Source organism: Mus caroli, unplaced genomic scaffold (assembly GCF_978045245.1).
Source record: "Mus caroli unplaced genomic scaffold, Mus_caroli_1 scaffold_11, whole genome shotgun sequence".
In the NCBI taxonomy this organism is placed as follows: domain Eukaryota; kingdom Metazoa; phylum Chordata; class Mammalia; order Rodentia; family Muridae; genus Mus; species Mus caroli.
Genome location: NW_028227266.1, coordinates 25,128,470 through 25,149,201, shown reverse-complemented (window position 1 = coordinate 25,149,201; position 20,732 = coordinate 25,128,470). Strand labels below are relative to the sequence as shown.

Sequence of the window (20,732 nt, the reverse complement as noted above, 5' to 3'; positions counted from 1 at the left end):
AGTGAGAGAGTTGCAGGGAGTTATATAAGGAAGCTAAATCTCTCTTTCTAGCACCTGGCACACCGCTTGTGGTTTCTCATCATGATTCCAGAAACAAATCAGCAGCTTAAATGTGTGCATGAGGATGCTCTCTTTTGGACCTCGGGCTAAGTGAGGAGGCTCCTGTGGCAAGAAAGGAACAAAGGAAAACAAGAAGAGACGAGGGGAGAGAGACTACCGGGAGTGACTGTTTCTGAGTCCAACCCATTATGTCACAGCTACTAATTTGTTCTATAGGGACAGACTTGGTGGTGCAGGGCAGACCTGTAATCTTAGCTCTCTTAGAAGTTAAGGCAAGAGGATTGCAAGTTCAAGGAAAGCCTCAGCAACTTAGCAATACCTGTCTCAAAATAAAATATGACATAAGGGTTGGGAATATAGTTCATCCATGGAATTGGAGTGCATAGGAGATACTGGGTTCAATTTTCAGAGCAAGGGAGAAAGTTGGACATAGAAACACAGAGGTTAATAAACCATAGCTAGATCGATGGCCCAAAAACAGCCAGGGAGACATTTTCTATGATCTTTTAGTTGGTGCTGAAGTACCAGGGAATAAGAAGATGAAGTGATTGAACCCTTGGCAAACCCACATGGAGACAGACTCCACCATGTTATTCTTTGAGCTCTTTCTGTGAGGTTCCTTTCCCCATACATTCCACCATAATTTCATTCTGTAGTCTTGGGGACATGTACCCTCTGCTACTAAAAACAGTGAGAGATAGGAAGAGGTAGCATCTGCAGTGGTCATTTTGTTTATTGACAGAACACTTATTTTTCAGAGTTTAAAACCACAAAGCCAACTGTCTCAGTACCCTAGAAGCCATTAAGAAAAGCAAGTAAATTCTAGAATGAAGGTGCTCATCCCCAGTGTATGCAGTCAGGACACTCCTAGAGAGCTGGGGCTTTGAATGCATTAGAGCCAAAGTTGTCTACTGTGATGAATAACCAAAGGCTTAGAATCTATCACTTACATCTCAGCCCTGCATACACAATGGAGAATCAAACTAGGAAGAATAAGCTGAACCAAGTTTGGAATTCAGCCCCACCAGTGGTCACTATTAGTGCCTTAGTTAAGTCAGCTAAACTGGTTGGTCCCATTTACTCCAGAGCTCAAAGCTGAGACATAGTACCCAGCACTAATCTTGAGGTATGATTTTAAAGGACAACTATCAAGCAGGGGTATACACAAGAGTTTAGACAAATGAGGGAGAGTAGGACATAGAGACTGATATCACTGGGACCTTCTTACCAACACCACCCTCCAACTTATTTTTAAAAGAGAAACTCCAGAAGGTTTATGAAGAAGAAAAATATTGGTGCAAGTCTTTTACTTTGCAAGTTCTCCCAGGAGCACAGCTGGATTTTGTATGTGAGAGAAGTTAGAGCAATCTCAGCACGAGGTGCTAACAGTGAAAATGATATGATTTTTCTGGGGTGTGGTGGAGTAACACTGCCCTCCCTGAAAAAGCTATCACTGTGAGTCCGTGTGGTACCATAGCTCGAGCCCACCGAGAGGGATTTTCATCAGCCACAACAGCATGAAGCAGAGTTCTCTGGAAGCAAATGGGCACATACAGACGCTACACACACACATCTGCTAGGAGGCAATCACGCCTACAGAATGAGCAGATGACAACTCCCTGCTCCCCAAGGCTCCTGAGGCTCCGTGCAAGGAGCTGGGATGACAATGTTACACCCAGGAAACCTCCAGAAAGACCTCTGTTCACTCACCAATATTAGCAACCTCTATCCCCTCTGGTTCCTCCTTGTTTTGAGCAGTGGCCCCATGTTGATACTGGGTAAACCACCCTGATCCATATCCACATCTGAGCAGACCTATCAAGTAACTCAAAAAATTTGGTCACAGCATATATGTTTATTGATACAAACTAGACATGAGTCAAGAGAAATGTCACCCCTCAAATTCAGTGAGGAGTTAATAAGAGCAGAGCCCATATACAAAGGTTTTGCAGGCAGAAAGTTTCATACATAACTTCTTCCACAGGAGGGATATTTTGACAATTACAAAGGGTAAAGCCATAGATAGCTAATATCTATCTTCAACAACCTCCCCAACTCAGTGGACACATGTTTACTAAAAATCTATCCTTTTCTGGGGAAACATTAAAATTGCTTCTTTGATCCCATGAGTGAAAACAGGCACTCCAGGCTGGTCACAGGAAACTTAGATTGGTCAATCTACAATACTAAAAGAAGGCAGACATTCCAGGTTACACGGATCTGACCATTAATAAGTAGGAATGTAGATAGAGTCTAAAAGTACCACCGAGGATAACTGCCTGTTTTAACATCTCCACTCTCAGAGTATAAGAAAATTGGAATCAAACAGAAAAGATTACTCAGCATCTGCTATAGAAAACAACACATTTTAAAGCACCCTGCTGGCTTATTTCATTCTAACCCTTCATTGCCTTTGAGTTATTTTACTACTCTGGAAATTATAGATAATTGATAGCAACGCAAAATAGTTCTTGTCTATAGACATGGGGATACATTCTGTGTGGTTAAGATTTACTGTTTCTGAAATCCTCCTACAGAAAAGCCTAGCCCCCTGACCACTTGTGAGCGCATACCAGTATCATCTGAGACGTGCAGATCCTATTCTGTGCACATTTACATTTTTCCAATTTACATTCTGAAACATATCATCTCTGCATGCAGTCCTCATGAATAGCAAATTATGTAAAATATTTAATATTCATTCATTTGCTATGTGTATAAGAAGCATGGTTTTATTAACTATTAGTGAGTGGTGGACACTGATCCTCCAGTTGTTTTGCCTAATAAAGAATATAGCCGAGCACATGCTGCCATGGTCTGTAGAGTATCAGTGACTACAGCGCTCAGTGACTACAGCACAAGTCCGAGGATGAAGGAAGGCCTGGCCTCCCCTGCCCCTTAGAATCAGAATGAAGGATTTCTTTTAGCCACACAGGGTTAGCATTTCAGTCAATTCGGCAGAAAGCAGAAACACTACAGTGACATTCTGCGTTTTACATAGACTGAGGTCAGCACTTAGCTGTTTATCACAGTAAGCTCTCTAGTCTTATTTCAAGTGCAGACCCAGTGATTGTCATCCAGGCCACATTCAGCCTTCCCAACCACCCTGAGTTTAAAAAGGAAAAAAGATTCAGGCCCTAGTGGGTGCCACAGCTCTGCTGTAACTTTTATGGGACTATACCTCAAGTGCCAAAGCTAAACACACAAAGGAAACGTATAATGTCAGGGCTCAGAATGGCAATGTTCATGTCCCTCTGAACATCTGCCTTTACGAAGCCTGTTTTTTTTACTTACACTGGTATAGATATAATAGTTGCTATAATTACAATATAATATTCATTGCCTTTTCTCCCCCTGAATCATTCACCCAAGTTATACATTAAAAAGTATATGAGCCACTTCCCTTCTTTTGCTAAAAAAAAAAGCAGAGATTATTTGTGATGCCATTTTTAAGAATTAAATTCTTATAAATCATCTAGCTGTTTCATAAAGTTCACATTTAGCAACCTGATTAACATAAAATGCCAGAGAACACATACTACCAGTTGGCATACAAAAACATTTTTCTCTGCAACATAGGCCTAGTTTCTCCTAAGAGCACTGCTAACTAGGTTTCCACCTTTACCTCATTTCTCCAGGTCAGGATGCAAACCACCGAGCCATAAGCAGCCATACCTTCATATCCCCACAGTATTGCATCAGAACACAGATGAACCAGAAGCCAAAGATTTTCTTCCTCTGAGACTGAAAAGAGGAGGCCTCTGGACTTTCTTTTGAAGACACTCAAAACAGTAACCAATATCACTTACCTAGGAAAAGACAAAGAAAGGGGGAGAGAGATAAAGGAGAGTTAGGCATCCACCATAACCACAGAAAACATACCACGCCGAGGTGACTGATTCTAAGCAGATCAAGTTTAATGCAATTCTGCTTCCCTGCAGCTTCCCAGAAGACTCTGGTTTTACCTACTCCAGGTTCAGGTCTGTTGGGGAATAACACATGTTGTGACAGCTACAGGTCCTGTCCTGCTGCCTGCTTTCCATTCTGTCCTGGAATTCTTACATAGACGCATGTGAGTACTGCAACATGGGTCTCTTGAGGAGAAACTGGCTGGGGAGTCGGTTATGTGCCAGGCAGAGGGGGAAATGTGTACAGCCAGCTGCCTTAATGATTACAGAGGCTCTGTCGCTATGTGGTTCAGATGCTGAGAAGATTGAACTAATAAAAAGGAAATGAGAGAACTGTCATCACAGATTACATGGTATTTATTCCAAAATCTGTTCATTATAGAAATTTGCAAGACAAATGGCTTTTCAGCCAGGAATGCTGGGGCTTTCCTCCTGGTGTATACATGGTGTGTATGAGGCACCAGCTTGTCTAAAGTATGAGCTGTGCTCTCTCTCTCTCTCTCTCTCTCTCTCTCTCTCTCTCTCTCTCTCTCTCTCTCTCTCTCTCTGCCACCCTCCTCCTCCTCTCTCTTTTCCATTTTGCCTACCTCTAAATCCTAATATAACCCCTAAAGAACTCACTAGGTGACCACTCTGGGGAGCCTTGTCTCCTCAGATTCTACAGCAGCACTGTGCTGTGCATGAAAAGGACATTATTCCTTTCCCCTTTCTCCATCTTCTTTTTCACCAATTTTTTAAAGGAAAAACCCAGGGGTCTAATTATTGTTGTTAATCAGCATTATTAACCAGCGAACTTAAGTCATACCCTTGAAGAATAATACAGGTCAGGATTTGAGTTCTTTAATTTACATGCTCTCTCTCTCTCTCTCTTTCTCTCTCTCTCTCTCTCTCTCTCTCTCTCTCTCTCTCTCTCTCTCTCTCTCTCTCTCTCTCATTTCCCTCTTCCTCTCCCTCCTTTCCTCCTCACTCCTTCTCTCTTGATCAACTCTCAGGAACAACATAAGAAAAGTTAAGAAGAAAGATGCTGAAGGAGAACAAGTAAAGGGAGAAGGGGGAAATGAACCAGTCAAGGCAGAAGAGGCAGAATAAGAAAGAAGTGAAAAGATAAAAGTAACTGCAAATGGAAGGCACTGAGAAATTGCCTATACACGGAAACTCTCTTGCTGACCCTTTAACTCTCATGATGGACTACACAGAAATGATACTGGTCAGAAGCATAGCTGTGTCATGTAAATGTGACTCTGTAGGGAAATCCCCCAAAAGGAACATCTTCTGCTTACATCCTAACCCCTCAGAAATGAAGGATGGTTAACTCCTGGCCTGTTCATTTCCAGAAAAATTCTTGGCATTTTGTTGTGTCCCAGTAATTCTAATGACATCTTGGCTCTCTGCCCAGGAAATTCCAAGAGTCTGAAGCTTACCTGACATCTGCATTGCATGTCTGACGACTTGTGTGATAACAAATGCTGCTGTAATAAATGGCATAAAACAAGCTACACACCGAAGCTTCAGAAAGGCCTTGATGTATCAAAAAAGAGAGGCTATCAACATGCATGAGTGTCTGCAGGTGCCACGGTGCCTTGGCCTCTGCTTTGCTAGGGTAGGGGCTCTTAGATGACTCCCTCAAAAAAGGAAGGAAGGAAGGAAGGAAGGAAGGAAGGAAGGAAGGAAGGAAGGAAGGAAGGAAGGAAGGAAGGAAGGAAGGAAGGTGGGTATAAAGGAAACTTGGGTAGAATCGCGGGATCATCATGTTTGTTGCCTTTTATCCAAAGGTAATTATAGCCTTACTCAATTTATGACACATAATGTACCTAATCCCTCGTAAATGCTTCTTATTCACCACCCAGCACTTCCTGATGCTGCCGGCCAAATAAATGGTGGCTGTTTCTACCTGGGTGATGGCAAGGCTGTTAATTGTAACACTCCATGAAACTTAATTATGCAAAGCAGAGAGGCAACTCTGGAGCTATTAATCAGAGGTTTGATTCAGAAGTAATTTGTTGTTGGGACCCAAGGAGCTGTTCTTCTACTTCCTTCCACTGTGATGCACTAACAGTTAATCCTCTATTTTAATGGAAAGCTGCTGGGGTTGTGGTTAGAACTTGATGGCGACAAAGCTGCTTATGAACATCACCTTGCTTATTAAGTGGCAGATACTCATTTCTTCTACTTAAGTCATTTTTAATTACAGCAGCCAGAATCTAATACCATTCATAGAACATCAAGAAAAAGGAGCCAGTCACTTATTTCCTATCTGCTTAAAAGTAGAATAGGACACAATGGGCAGACTATAGAAAGCTGGTAACTATGACCTGAAACTCATGGGGAAGCCACTTCCATCACCTCTAAACATCTTCTGGAAGAAAACAGTATATTTAGCTTCTAACGGTGTTGAGTTGAGTATTTGCTTCTAAATAAATCAAGGGTGAAGTGATGAGAGTGGTCCAGGTGGCATTGAAGCAGCTCCCATTCATTTGTGAGAGGAAAGACAACAGGAATGGGAGTGAAAAGACATGACCAACTGAGAAAGAATCCAAGTCAGCCATTCCACTATTTCTACTACTGTTGCTGGAGACCTGAAGAAGAGCCTCAGGGTCTTTGAATACTGTACACCATTCACTGTACCTATCCTGGAATGTATGCCTTGTGACTATTTGTGGAGACAGGGAGACACACATAGCATCAGCCTTCATTTCAATGAGCTTGTGTCTCATAGAAGCTGCAAAGATTTACCATAAGCATAGAAGTGCAGGGACACAGAGGTCATCCTAGCAGAACAGGGGAAGAGAGATTTAAAAATAACACATAAGCAGAACAATAATAATTAAAAAATGGTTGGAAGAAGAAAGAAGCAATGAGTCATGGAAGCCTGAAGGAAGAGCTGAGCGAGAGTCTGAGAGAAGTAGAGAGCAAATGAAGTCAGCACATGTGCACTCTTGGCTTAAGAGAAGACCAGGTCTCTCTGCTGCTGCATGTGGATGGTATTTGAAAGACATCTCTTCTCATTTCTAACCCAGGCTCATACAGTACCTTTCCAAAACATTCTTCTTCCTGCCTTTCTAGTGTTGACCTTTTCTATAAGGGTAAGATTGTCTTAAGGTCAAGTGATGCCTATTTCTTACGTTATGCAGAATTGTTCATATACTCATGAGTCATTAAAACACACTTGTTTTCTGAAAAGTGTGCACTTTTACTCTTACACATTCTGTAGCTACTCTCAGGGAAGAGAGAATGGAAATAGAATAAAGTCTTCCAAAGGCAAAAGACCCTGGTCTCCAGACTGTACATATCACCCTGTATAAAGAAAAGGGTTTTTCACAGATGTTATTAAATAAATAAGCATAAAAGAGATCCTTCCACAGTCCCAGAGGGTACAGACCTCTTCCCCTGTACATTTCAGCCATGTGACAGCTTTTAAGTCAAGTATAAAGTTGCTTGTTACACCGTGATTCAAAGGTGTTGTCAGATATTTGATCATACCGCAAATCCCGAGATTGTATACTTAGAAACAAACCAAACCAACCAATCAAAAACCTGTTTCTAGTTGGGGTACAGCTCAGCCCTAGCATGCAGCTTTAATCCAAGAATGTTGCAGGATGTTTGATCATAGTGTGAGACTGTGTACTGGAAAATTTGTTTCTAGTTGTGGTGTGGCTCAGCCCTAATACACACCTTTAATCTGAAAGCTTCCTGTTTATTGTAAACAAGATTGAATAAAGTCAACCACAGGTCAAAAGATGGAACAAGCAACCAGTTGACAGGGAGTAAGCATAGGGAAAGGAAAAAAAAACAGAGTTAGAGGAAGTCAGGAGGATAGATAGACAAAGGAAGTAGAAAGAAAGGGCATTCAGTTGGGAAAGCTTTTAAGACAGTATGGAGCAGGAGAGCTAGTTCTTTTTTTCTGGGAGGAAGGTCCTTGAGGAGGAAGGTCAGCTGGGTGCTTACTCTGCCTCCCTGAACTAGCCAAACTCACCACAGCGTCTGGCTCCTGAATCTTCATTTGGTAAAATCTAACATTTGGTTGGAATTTTGTTTTAAAAACAACACAAAGGTGCAGGTGACCAAATTCTTCCTAGACAGTCCCTTGGTCCTAACCATGTTAGCATGACTCTTATAGCTGCTCTGTCATTTTCAAACCTGTGTCAATATGGTGGTAAAATACATAGTCACCTTAGACAGAGATGGCTTTTTAATCTTTGCAATACTCTCCATGGTGCCATTAGCATTCAAGAGAGTGTACGGTTTTGGAAGTAGGGGAGGAAAAGTGATGGTCATTTTAGAAGTGCTGTTCTTACATGCTTTCTCACAAATGTTGAAAACAAGTAACTAATTTGGGTGGCTGAGGTAGAGAGAGAATCTGTTTAGACATATTTGTTGCTTAAAGATGAGCTTTTCAATCTGGCCACAATCCAGAATTATTGATCTGGCATTTGTCTTAAAATGAATAAAGAATTAAATACCAGATCATATCTTAAAATATGGTACATTTTAGGGGAGTTAATTGTAGTTTACAGAACTCTTTGAAACTTAGAGACACTCATGAAAGTGAATTCAGTATGTGAGATGGCAAGATCTGTGAGGGAGCTGTGGGTGGGTATAGACACATCTTGCATAGTTAATTATCTAATAGTGACTGTAAGTGCTAGAGATACTAAGAGAAGTGGGAGCTCATTGTAATCAAGGATAGTTATAAACAGTTTCTTTAGAAAACTCTGCGAGCTGCACATGAGGCTGTAGGATTTGCATCGAGATAGTACTGAGAATGGGCAAATCTACTGCAAGCAGCAGGAACATGCAAAGCAACACCTCCACCTTCCGAAGAACTCACTGCTAAATTCACTTTTAAGAATATGCCATAAGATTTCTGCAATTTCCTATAACTCCAAACACCTTACTTTTAATTCCTTGGGATAATATGAAACATTTCACCCTATCTACATTCCTTTGAACTGGTCTTAGAAGACAGTATTCTCAATGGAAAAAGCAGGGGGATGTTCCACATTGGATGGAGATAGCAATTCATTTAAACAAATGAACAAATCAACAGTGATCACCCTAAGTCCTCCTTTCCCTACCATTACTGAACTAAAGGAGCTTAGAAATATGTACAACTTTCTAACATACTAAACTTCCATTTTTTTCTAAGTGGGTGTGCTTGTGCATTGCATATTGAACACTGCAACTGCACATTGGATATCTGAGGATGTTTTCCCTATAAAGTATTTATAAGTAAATAAATATTAGAAGCAAACAATGATATGTAAAGAAGATGTAACTGAAGAGTAAATACACTGACATCTGTTTGGGTGACAATGAAGTTAGAGCAAAAGAAAGAAAATGTGAGGCCCTCCGGTGTACAGGGAAGAAAACAAAACAATAAGGAGACAGAAACTGGAATTGGCATAAGGAGAGAGTTTCACTTGGAAAGTATTTGAGCATGCAAAACCAATTTCCTTACCAGGAGGCAATCATGCATATGGTACAAGAGGAGGAAACTAACAAAAATAAAACAAAACAAAAACAAAAACAACAACAAAAAAACCCTAAAAAACCAAAAAACCCTGTGCCTTATCCAGTACTATCCACCTTCATCCACTAAGTACATAATAGAATGCAAATGGTAAGCTAGATGCCTCATGATTGCTGATTGCTGAGTCTGCTATTCATTGCAGTTGGCCTGTTGATTTCTTCGTGTTTCACTAAATAAAAGAACCAAGAAATCTAGCAAGAAAACAAAGCACACCTGGATCTTATTAATAACTGGCATCACATTGAAATTTTGAATCTTTTTCTGGTGTTCAATAGGACCTTTGGAAACCATGCTGCTGTACATGTCCTAAGACTGACCTAGACTTATTACTGATGAAACATTGTTGCCCACTGACAGCAGCCATGCAGAAGTTATCACAAATTCATGGCTCAGGAGAAAACTTTGAGAAACATGTAGTAACAAAGTAAACGGTGAAGATACCAAGAATTACATGGAAAAGCTGCAGAAGAGACTCAGTAAACCCAAATTGTGGATGTTAACAAGTCTCCTTGTGCTGTCTGCTGTGTGATCCAAGCTTAAAGAAAGAGACAGAACAGCCCATCAGTGTGACCCTCTGATCTTGAATGGAGATTTAAACTTTGATAACTATCAAGACAGATTCATGTGAAAATATCTGATTACAAACCAGCCTATGTGTAAAACTTTCAACTGAACAAGAGTGATACAGTTTAGGTTAGCTAATTATAGTTTATAAAACCCTCTGAAGTCTAGAGACACTCAAAAGGTGAATGTGGTATGTTATATGGCCAGATCTGTAAGGGAAGTTAAGCTCCAAAACCAACATATGTAGTATAGATAGACTCATAAGTGCTGCCAATGGAGTGAAGAGATATGTGCTCACGATTGTCTAGCTCCCTAATAGGGAAAAAACAAGACCCCAGGTATTAGAATGTAACAATCCATACTTGTGGAGCATATTTTCCATCTGTTTTCACTAGAAGAACACCAAAGAAGTGACAGATATCCAAAAGAACAGAACTCCATTCACACATTTGCCAGCAGAGCAGACATTGTACTAAGCAGTTGGCAACAGTTCCCTGGTCTGGATCATTTTACACACATACAAAGAACACTTAGAGACCAGCGGTGGTTAGTTCAAAGTCTTTGAAGTTGGGCAACAGAACTGTCCATCCAAACATGGATTCACTAATCATTTGGACTAAGTCAAAAGAAGGTAGCCTAAAACATCTGAATCCAACAGTAGAATTGACTAAGGGATGCAATGTTGTTATGGGAGATAAATTAACATCCTTCATCCTGACATATATGCCTTAACCACTCCCTTCCCTTACCCTTGACCTTCGTTCCCTTTCAGAACTTGAAGAAAAAAACCCTAATTGTTGAACGTATGCACATACTCTGCACACAGGACTTGGAGAACTAGAACTGGAGCTGACCTGAAAGTTGTCTCTCTTAGAAGTAGCTCGCACAGTATCAGAAGTGTTGGGCAAGCTGCTATGGGAGAAAAGCAATCAGCAGTCCTACCCAGCTGTCAAGCCTGAGAGCTACAACAAGGATCTGCCCATCAAGCTATTCTCAGAAGTGCAACAGTGGTACATTTATCTTGTGCAAAACCAACGGTTGTCTAATTAGACTTCAGGTTCACTCAGTAGGAGGGTATCCATGCCTGGTACTGTGAAAGCTAGCTAACCACATGTACTCAGGAGGCCACATGTCTGAAGGGAAAACCTACTTCTGCCATTCTCTTTTCTTTTCTTTTTTTTCCATTTTCTTTTTATTATTATTATTATTATTATTATATATTTACATTTCAAATTTTTATCCCCTTTCCTCATTTCCCCTCCAAATTCCCCCCAACATCCCATCCCTCCTTTCCCTGCTCACTAACCCACCCTCCCGCTTCCCTGTCCTGGCGTTCTCCTACACTGGGGCATCGAGCCTTCATAAGACTAAAGGCCTTGTGATATCGCAAAAGGCCATCCTCTGCTACATATGTGGCTGGAGCCTTGAGTCCCTAAATGTGGACTCTTTGGTTGGTGGTTTAGTCTCTAGGAGTTCTGAGAGTACTGGTTGGTTCTAACTGTATTTAACATACTTAACCTTATTCCTGCAGGTCAGTATACATCTCAGCTCTCACTAAAGATTTAAGGATCAGTGCTGAGAAATGTAGAATCAGTTTTTGTGCAGAAACAAGCAACCTGGTAAGTTATCTAGTCCTAATGTGTCAGCACTAAACATGTATATGTGTACATATATATTCATATACATATGTTTATATATATAAACATTATATATGTATATATATATATCTTTAAAAGTTCTCAGTCTCTCACACACACATATGTGCATGTATGCAAGGGAAGGATAAACATGATATAAGGTTCTTGTATGAAATTCTAAAAAAAATTAAAGTAAATAAATCTAATCACAAAGTACGTTATGAGAATTGATAAAAGGGAAACAGTAAGACTCATTTATGGTAGTTTGCTTTACAAGCAGATTTGCTGAAGACAGACCATAAGTTACAAAGATTCACCTTCAGCCCTGTAACCTGCCAACCAGACACCACCTAAAGGTCAGATCGAGGGAGAGGGACCACTATGCAGAGCATAATAAGCAGTCTGATTCTTAACTCTTCTTTATTTATTACAATAATTCTTTCTTCCTGTTTCCATCAAAAGAGAAAAATGTCTGGTTTGTTGTTGTTGTTTGTACTGATTTCATAGGGATGCTGTATTATTACAAGATAACAGGCTGGAAGCAGAAAGCACCACCTCGGAGAGGCTTAATGATACTTACTATTACATTATCCTCTGGACTACCCCCTGTACCTGTCTCCAGGGTCAATCACAACAATATGAGGATGTCAACCTTGAGAAAGAATGGCAAGCTCACAAATAGTTTTCAATGAATGTAAAAGAGGCAACGTCCTGCAGGAGGTTGAGGAGTTCCCCTCAGCTAAGAATGCAGAAAACTGCTGGAGCAGCTGCCAAAGCCTCCTCTGGACAGACCTCCACCTCTGCTACACCTTGGCCTAGAGTGACTGGGACACCGTGACTAGGCTGCACAAAAAGGGTCCCACGGCTGTGCAGGCCAAGTCTAAGCAGGCCATCTTAGCAGCTCAGCAACAAGGAGATGTGGAGGAGACGTCCAAGAAATGGGCTGCTGGCGAGGGAGGTGCATCACTACAGGGTGACCCTGGAGGTGGGCAAAGTGATCCAGCTCCAGAGGGACCAGCAGAGCAAAGGCCAGACACAGAAGGACCTGGCCACGAAAATCAATGAAAAGCCACAAGTCATCTAAGACTATGAAAGTGGAAGGGCCATTCCAAATAATCAGGGTTTGGGCAAAATTGAGATAGCCATCGGCCTCAAGCTCCGTCAGAAGGACATCAGGAAACCTACTGAGAAGGGGCTGAAGGTGAGATGAACACAAAAGCCTCGAAGCCAGTGGTTCGGGCTGAGCTCTTCTGACTGGTCACCAGCACTACCGTGGATCTCCTCACATGGTCAAACGGAACACGGAGGTCAAGCCTATGTACCCCCTCCTCAACCCATAACTGCTGTCAAACAAAGCAAAACCTTGAAAAAAAAAAAAGGAAGCCGAAAATTCAAAATGAAAATACATGAAGTACAGGCAGTCTGACCGGAAGGAGCATTTAAGTGTCTGGCCCATGGATGCACAGTTGAATTAAGTCAATAGTCATAAGTGATTTCCTATTACAGACATGCTTATCACTTCTCTAATCTTTCCTCAAAGGCCAGGTTTTACCTCTGTTCATTTAGATCTCCTGATGTATAGATTTCAGTAAGGTTTCTCCTGGCCCCACATACACATACAGGTATCCACTTCTCCTCTTTCCTGAAAAATTGATGCCTATGCATATTTCTTGGGCATCCTGGGAAACTCCTTCCACGGCTTTCTCTCAGCACAGCAGCCTTATCCTATAGATCATGGGCAGTTCACCTTAGAATTACACAAGGGAGTCTCGATCAATGGCAATATGATTTACAGCAGCTCTTTCCCAGCTTGTGGAAATTACAAATAAATACGGGGTCAAACGACTCACCAATAATTTGACATTGGTAAATCTGGCTTATTTAGAAGTCTTAAATAATAACGACCTTCACATCATCATTTCAACCCTAAGTGCATCTGCACATTGCCTAGAGAGCTGAGAACAGAGGTGCTTCAAGGTAGATCACTACCAGAAGGATGCCTCTCCTCTGAAATATTTCTCTGCTTTCTTAAGTACCGCAGCATAGCTGAACTGTCCCTTCAATAATAGCATAACTATCCATCACCCCGACCAGAATGGCTCATTTACAAAACACCTAGAGTGAACTGGTCAGTTCAATTTGTCGGGTTTTTTTTTCTATTTTTGAGGCAGGGTCTTGGTATACCATCTAGGCTGCCTTTGAACTTGGAATCCTCCTTCCTTGGTCCCCTGGGTACAGAGATGGCAGGCTTGTGCCACCATGTCTCCTACTAACTCCATTTTTATTTTTTGCAGGTCGAAGTACATACAGGTAAAACAAGTCTGGATTTCTGATTAGCCTAGAAAAAAAAAACTCACAAATACCACAGCCCAGTAATTCAGCAGCAATGTGAGTCTAGTTGAAATAATAGCAATGTAAAATATCAAAAACAATGGCAGCCTCATACCCAAACACATTTTGAGACAGTGATGCTGACACTTGTTTTGAATGGTGAATTGAGTTTGTTGGCATAACATTGACATTGGCCTTGATTTACAAAGGAAAATGTCTTGTCCTGGAATTGTTATCAAATACGAGGTTTCAACATGCATAATTCTCTAGCAGAAGCAAGTGTATAGTCATATGAGCTGTAGTCTTTGTTTTCTATGGAAGTTATACCTTTATGCACAAGGACAAAAATATAAAGTATAGAAAAATTCTAATACGATAAAGTGTGGGAACAGGTTTTTATAGTTCTTTTACCTCTTCAAAGTTTAGCTACTGAGAGAAAGGGATAAACAGTAAATAGATAAAGGACACACAAGGAAGGGCATTGAGTAATTAGATGCCAATCTACAATGTGTCCAAGAATAATTTCTCTTAGGCCAGTAAACACCTTCCACATCACACTTTAATTTTCCTTGCTTCCTGTCTAATACAGACACATACCACTGGCTACATTATAGACTTCCTTATAATTGAATGCAAATGATTGAGAGCACCATCTATGTGAGTACTGGTTGACAGTGAATAAGTTATGATATATTTAAGGGGCCCTCAAAGCTTGGTCATGATATAGACTCAAGGCAAGAAGGATTAACATCATTGCCCATCATCTAGAGATAAGCTTTTCTTTGCTTACCTCTGCCATTCCTTACTGCCTCCCACCTTTGATTTCAGGGCATCTCAGAACATTTATAAGTCCATTTTCAAGGGGAAAAGTACATGGTGGTCAAAGAAAGAATTCAATTCAAATCTTTAGCATACCATGGAAACCACTGAAGTAGACTAGATTGACGCTTAAACATCCCATGAATCTTCCCTGCCCACTGCTTTAGTGGTTTGCAGGTTTGGGGTGAATGTTTTTTTATTCTTCCCATCTCAGGTCACACTACATTTTAGATCTTGAGAGCTTTCCAAAGGTTCAGAAGTTGAAGGTTGTGATTCCAGTATGAGGTCATTGGGGTTTAATATATATTTCAAGAGATGAGGCCAAGCTTAGGTTCTTTAGTTCATTGGATGTGAACTTGAAGAGTATTTAAGACCCTGGCTTTCCTGACTGTTTGCTCCTCCCTCCTTCCCCACCGGACCTCTCCCCCCCCCCCCGTGAAAGGTTTTGCTCTCTTAGATAGCCATGCTGTGAAATGCCATCCAAGCACATTACACAGGACCAATCAGTCAGTCTGCAACCTTTAAAATGGTTGGCTAAAATAGTTTTTCTTTTTTTAAGTTGTCTCACATATTTTATTACAGTAACAGGAATTTAACACAGATCAAATTTCCGGTCTTTGGACCCTCTATTCATCCTTTGCAAAGGGATAATGCAAGGACAATAGCTCTAACTTGGGGTTCAGATATCGTTATCAATTAGCAGTCTGGGATTTGAATTCATGTTTGTTTAGATTTCAATGTCCCAAGTACTGGCTATATCACATTCCTAGTGACTAAGAAAGCTGAAGATTATGATGTTCATAAAATGTAGTCTCTCATAGGCATGTTACCTATCCATGGTTTCTTTTATCTTGATTCCAAGTACTTTTCTATTTTTATATCCCAAGTAAAATTATCACATATATATGAGTTCCTGCAAAAGAGACCCCCATATTATGAAGCAAAATATCTTATGGTATAATTTTAATTCAGGGGAAAAGTCAGAGACCTAGTAAGCATGAGACAAGGGGAACCCCAGATGAGGAAGAACTGTCCATGCCACTCCAAACACTTCGACTGTAAGCAACGGGCTCAATGGAAATGCTAGAAAATCTTAAACAGCACAGCAATATAATCTGATTTTTGTTTTAGGTAGCTTAACTTGAGTGGATTAAGAGTAGTAAAATCATGAGAATACATAATTCAGTGGTCTAACCAATAGAGAAATAAAAGCTTAGTTTTGCTGTAGGTTATGAATAAAAACAAAAGAACCATACACAAAAATAATTCGACTGGTATTTTTTTCCTAATAGGAGCACACATTAGCATTTCTGGAATAACTTTGTTTGCATACCGGGACTGAAAGGTAAGCACATACACTACAGATAATGGGAGCAAAAATTTTCACTCTTGGTGAAGAGGGGAGAGCAAGGGAGCCTGTGAGATGCTGAGCTGAGTCAGAGATAGAGTGAAGACTCATGAGATTGTAAAGCAGACATGCAATGACAAATGGACAGTTATATAGATAAATATAGTTGTCTGTCCATGAGTTAGTAGACACACATGTATTTTTCTAGCCCCTTGGCTCAGAGGCCAGATGTTCCCTTTGCAGTATCAGTCAGTGCCCAGCACCATGGTCGTATTCCTTGCCTCTGTTTTTTCCCCCCCTTTTTTTTAATTTTTAATATTTTTATTACATATTTTCCTCAGTTACATTTCCAATGCTATCCCAAAAGTCCCCCATAGCACCCCCCACTTCCCTACCCACCCATTCCCATTCTTTTGGCCCTGGCATTCCCCTATATTGGGGCATATAAAGTTTCTTGCCACTGTTTTTACAGCAGAAGAACTTTCAAAGGTCAGGGTGTAGCTCAGAGGTAGAACACTTGTCTAATCTGTGTGAGGCTTGGTCATACAGTCCCCTGTCAAGAAACAAGTTATCTTATAGAACTGGTAGATTTTAGGAATAATAATAATAATAATAATAGTATATAGTTTGTTTCTGGTGCCAAAAAGTAAGAAGATGATTATTAAAAGAAATATTTAATGACACTCAGAGACACACAAACATACACAGACACACACACTCACACAATTCATGAAAGCCAGACCTCAAAGGTCATTGATAACTTAGCTTGCAGTAACTTAATAAACAACAACAAAAATTGAAGTAGTTGGGCATAAGACTACCTTCATATCAATAAATAGCTAATATATAAGTAAATGGATGAGGATAACACTGTCTCATGAAAAAGAAAAATTCTCCCATGGATAATAGGAGGGGGAATAAGCCACTTACTGAATGTTTTTTTCTCCATACACACAAGCACACCCACACACAAGTGACATGAAAGTAAAAAGAGGTTATGAGATGAGAGAATGGAGCCAAAGAGACAGGCAGAGAAGACATGGAAGGGTGATAGTGTTCAAATACTAACAAGCTATAATTATAGATATACATGAAAATATAATGAAGAAACACATTATTTTATATGCTTACTAAAATATTAATTACAGAAAATAATATCAGTCAACAGTGTAAAAAGAATGAGAGGAACTAAAATCACTCTCAGAAGCCTGCAGTAGTAATTGCTTCAGGCAAGAATCACTGATCAACGATAAACCAAGGAGGATCATTTTTGAGCAGAAACAGGAAATACTTTCGCCCAAAATATTTGCAAAGGGAAAAAGCAAGTTTACAGCAGAGAATTCGGAAAGATACGACATTTGCCAAGGGATTGGGGATAATATCTCCAGTGAGTGACACATGTCATTATCATGTACCAGCTGCTGTCATAAACTGTGAAGGGCACATAGCCTCTGTGGTATTTCCCATTAACTTATAATGTAACAGTGATCACGAGAGAACACCAGTCAAAGCCACATGGTGGGAGCTGCATAAAACAATGAAGCAATATTATTTGAAAGTGTCAAGGTCACATAAGACAAAAACTGTCACAGACTGTAGAAGACAAAGAAAATGTGACAAAGGTGTAGTGGCATCCTGTATTGGATCTGGGGACAGATAATAAACAAGTGGGAAAATCAGAGAAATCGGATACGTTCTGTGAATCTGTTAATAGGCTTATAAAAATAAGTATTGTATAAGTGTGCTAATTCTCCAATGATGGGCAGGAAGAGAAATGTAATACTCCAAGGGACTCCAGAATTTACTCCAAAAGTAATTTACTCCCCCTCCTGTGGGAGAAGAGCAATCAGGAGAGAGGGAAGGAGAAATGGCAGAATCTAGTAGAGGAGTGATAGGTGATGTGTCCCAGGAGGGTGAGAGGGTGGTAGAGGGTAAGCGGTGTCCATCAATGAGGTGAGATGAGGAAGGTTAGGCACTGGATAGCAGGGCTAACATTATTTTGGGGACATGCTGAGCCTGAGGTGCTGCCGGGACATCCAGATGGACATGCAAATTAGACAGTTTGATCAATGAGTAGAAAGTCAGGAGAGAGAGGAAAAATGGAAATATAAATTGTAAAGTAGTCATCATAGAGAAATCTGCTAGACACTGGGAGACTGGTACAATCACAGAATACCACCATCATCTGAAGATGAAGCAGGCTGATGTCACAACCCAGATTTAAGACTTCTTCACATAGCGCTTATTGTAGGGCTTCTACATTTCTACGTCCTTGCCACTTCACATCCTGCCTGGCAAAAACGTGAGAGCACAGATGTTCATTCAGCAGATGCTTGCATGCACAGATCTATGAAGAGACTATGTATCAGAAATATTTGAAGTTGAAATCTTGTGCTGAGTAGTTGTGTGTCAACTTGACACAAGCTAGAATCATTTTGGAAGAAGAAACCTCAACTGAGAAAATGCCTCCCACTAGGATTGGCAAATGGTCACAGCCTGAGTTACATTCTTCATTGATGATTAGGGTAGAGAGCCCAGCTCACTGTGGGCAGAGCCACCCCTATGATGGTGGTCCTGGGTTCCATGAGGAGCAAGCCAATAAGCAGCACTCCATTATGGCCTCTATATATCCCTGCCTGCCTCCAGGTTACTACATAGACTTCTTGTCCTGACCTCCCTAAGAAATGGGTTATTACCTGGGAGTGTAAGATGAAATAAGCTCGCTCTTCCCCAAGCTGTCTTTGGTCCTGGTGTTTTATTACAGTACTAGGAACTCAAACTGAGATAAATTTCTATGCACATGTTATTCTTTCAGTCCACCATGCTCAAAACCCAGGTTTCATCTAAAGAAATTTTTTAAAAACAATTTTTATTAGATATTTTCTTCATTTACATTTCAAATGCTATCCGGAAAGCCCCCTATATACTCCCCCACTCACTCCTGCTTCCTGGCCCTGACATTCCCCTGTACGGGGGCATATAATCTTTGCAAGACCAAGGGCCTCTCCTCCCAATGATGGCAGACTAGGCCATCTTCTGCTACACATGCAACTAGAGACACGAGCTCCGCGGGGTACTGGTTAGTTCATATTGTTGTTCCTCCTATAGGGTTGCAGCCCCTTCAGCTCCTTGGGTGCTTTCTCTAGATCCTCCACTGTGGGCCCTGTGTTCCATCCAATAGATGACTGTGAGCATCCACTTCTGTATTTGCCAGGCACTGGCATAGCCTCACAAGAGACAGCTATATCAGGGTCCTATCAGCAAAATCTTGCTGGCATATGCAATAGTGTCTGCGTTTGGTGGCTGATTATGGGATGGATCCCCGGGTGGGGCAGAAAATTGGATGGATGGATCTGGAGGATATCATCCTGAGTGAGGTAACCCAATCACAAAAGAATTCACATGATATGCACTCACTGATAACTGGATATTAGCCCAGAAACTTAGAATACCCAAGATACAATTTGCAAAACACATGAAACTCAAGAAGAAGGAAGACCAAAGAGCAGATACTTCATGCCTCCTTAGAATGGGGAGCAAAATACCCATAGAAGGAGTTACAGAGACAAAGTTTGGAGCTGAGATGGAAGGAAGGACCATTAAGAATTTTTTTTTTTAATCTAAATAATTGGATAGTTGAAATCCAGTTATACTTCATGGTAAAATGATTGGCTAGCTCTAATTTATTTACTTCCTTCACCACTTCTAAGATAATAGAGAAAATATCGACAAACATATCCAAAAAAGAGAAAGAAAAAAAGCAAGCAAGGAAGGAAGGAAGGAAGGAAGGAAGGAAGGAAGGAAGGATGGAAGGAAGGAGAAGGCGACTGTAGGAAATACTTCACTCTTCTTTTCCCGACATTTAGAAAAAGAGGCGAGACATGGAGTTCTTAACTACTGCAGCCTTAGCTCAACATCTAAGCATGCTTCCTCCTAGGGCAGAGTTGGATGCCTCTCCAGCCTGATAGAATGCACAAGTCTTTGTCAAATGGCAAGCTTCATCATGAGCTGCAGATACAAACAGAACTTGCAACATCACTCTTTCTTCCTCCCAGGGCAGAAGTCCCACCTCTGTAACAGGGCACTTCCAAGTGACACTGTGTGCTGTGCAAACATCCTGCTAGTGTCATTTGCTTTCTTCTGAAAAACAGTGAAATTTAATGATGTTTAAAAAGACGGGTGGTGCTGGAATCCCTATCACATCGTACTATTTGAGAAAATAGAGCTTACCTGAATATTTCAGGCTTAACAATTGCCAACCAGATGGCAGGCAGCAATATAAAAGGTATTACAAGCTCCAACTCCTTATGCGTGTCATTTAGTAGGATATTGTGCTCGAAGCCCGCTCTGCCACTGATGAGCCAGATAGCTCCTCCTCCCCTCACAGTGCAGATTTTTTTCAAGCTAACACTTGCAAGGGAAACATCATTTTAAAGCATTGCTAGGGATTACTAATTTGTAATTTTCGCACTTACTGGCATTGTTTTTTTCCCTCAGAGTTCTCCCTGAGGTCCACATTGGGGAGGTGAGATGCT

At 40.8% G+C, this 20,732-nt stretch overlaps 1 protein-coding gene and 1 pseudogene across 1 annotated transcript in view; one reads left to right on the top strand and one right to left on the bottom strand.

Annotated features, from left to right (window-relative positions):
• Positions 1-20,732, bottom strand: part of Opcml (opioid binding protein/cell adhesion molecule like) — a 1,159,039-nt gene that overhangs the window by 919,669 nt on the left and 218,638 nt on the right. The gene's annotated exons all lie outside the window — the stretch shown is intronic.
• Positions 12,363-12,909, top strand: LOC110301494 (endothelial differentiation-related factor 1 pseudogene; annotated as a pseudogene).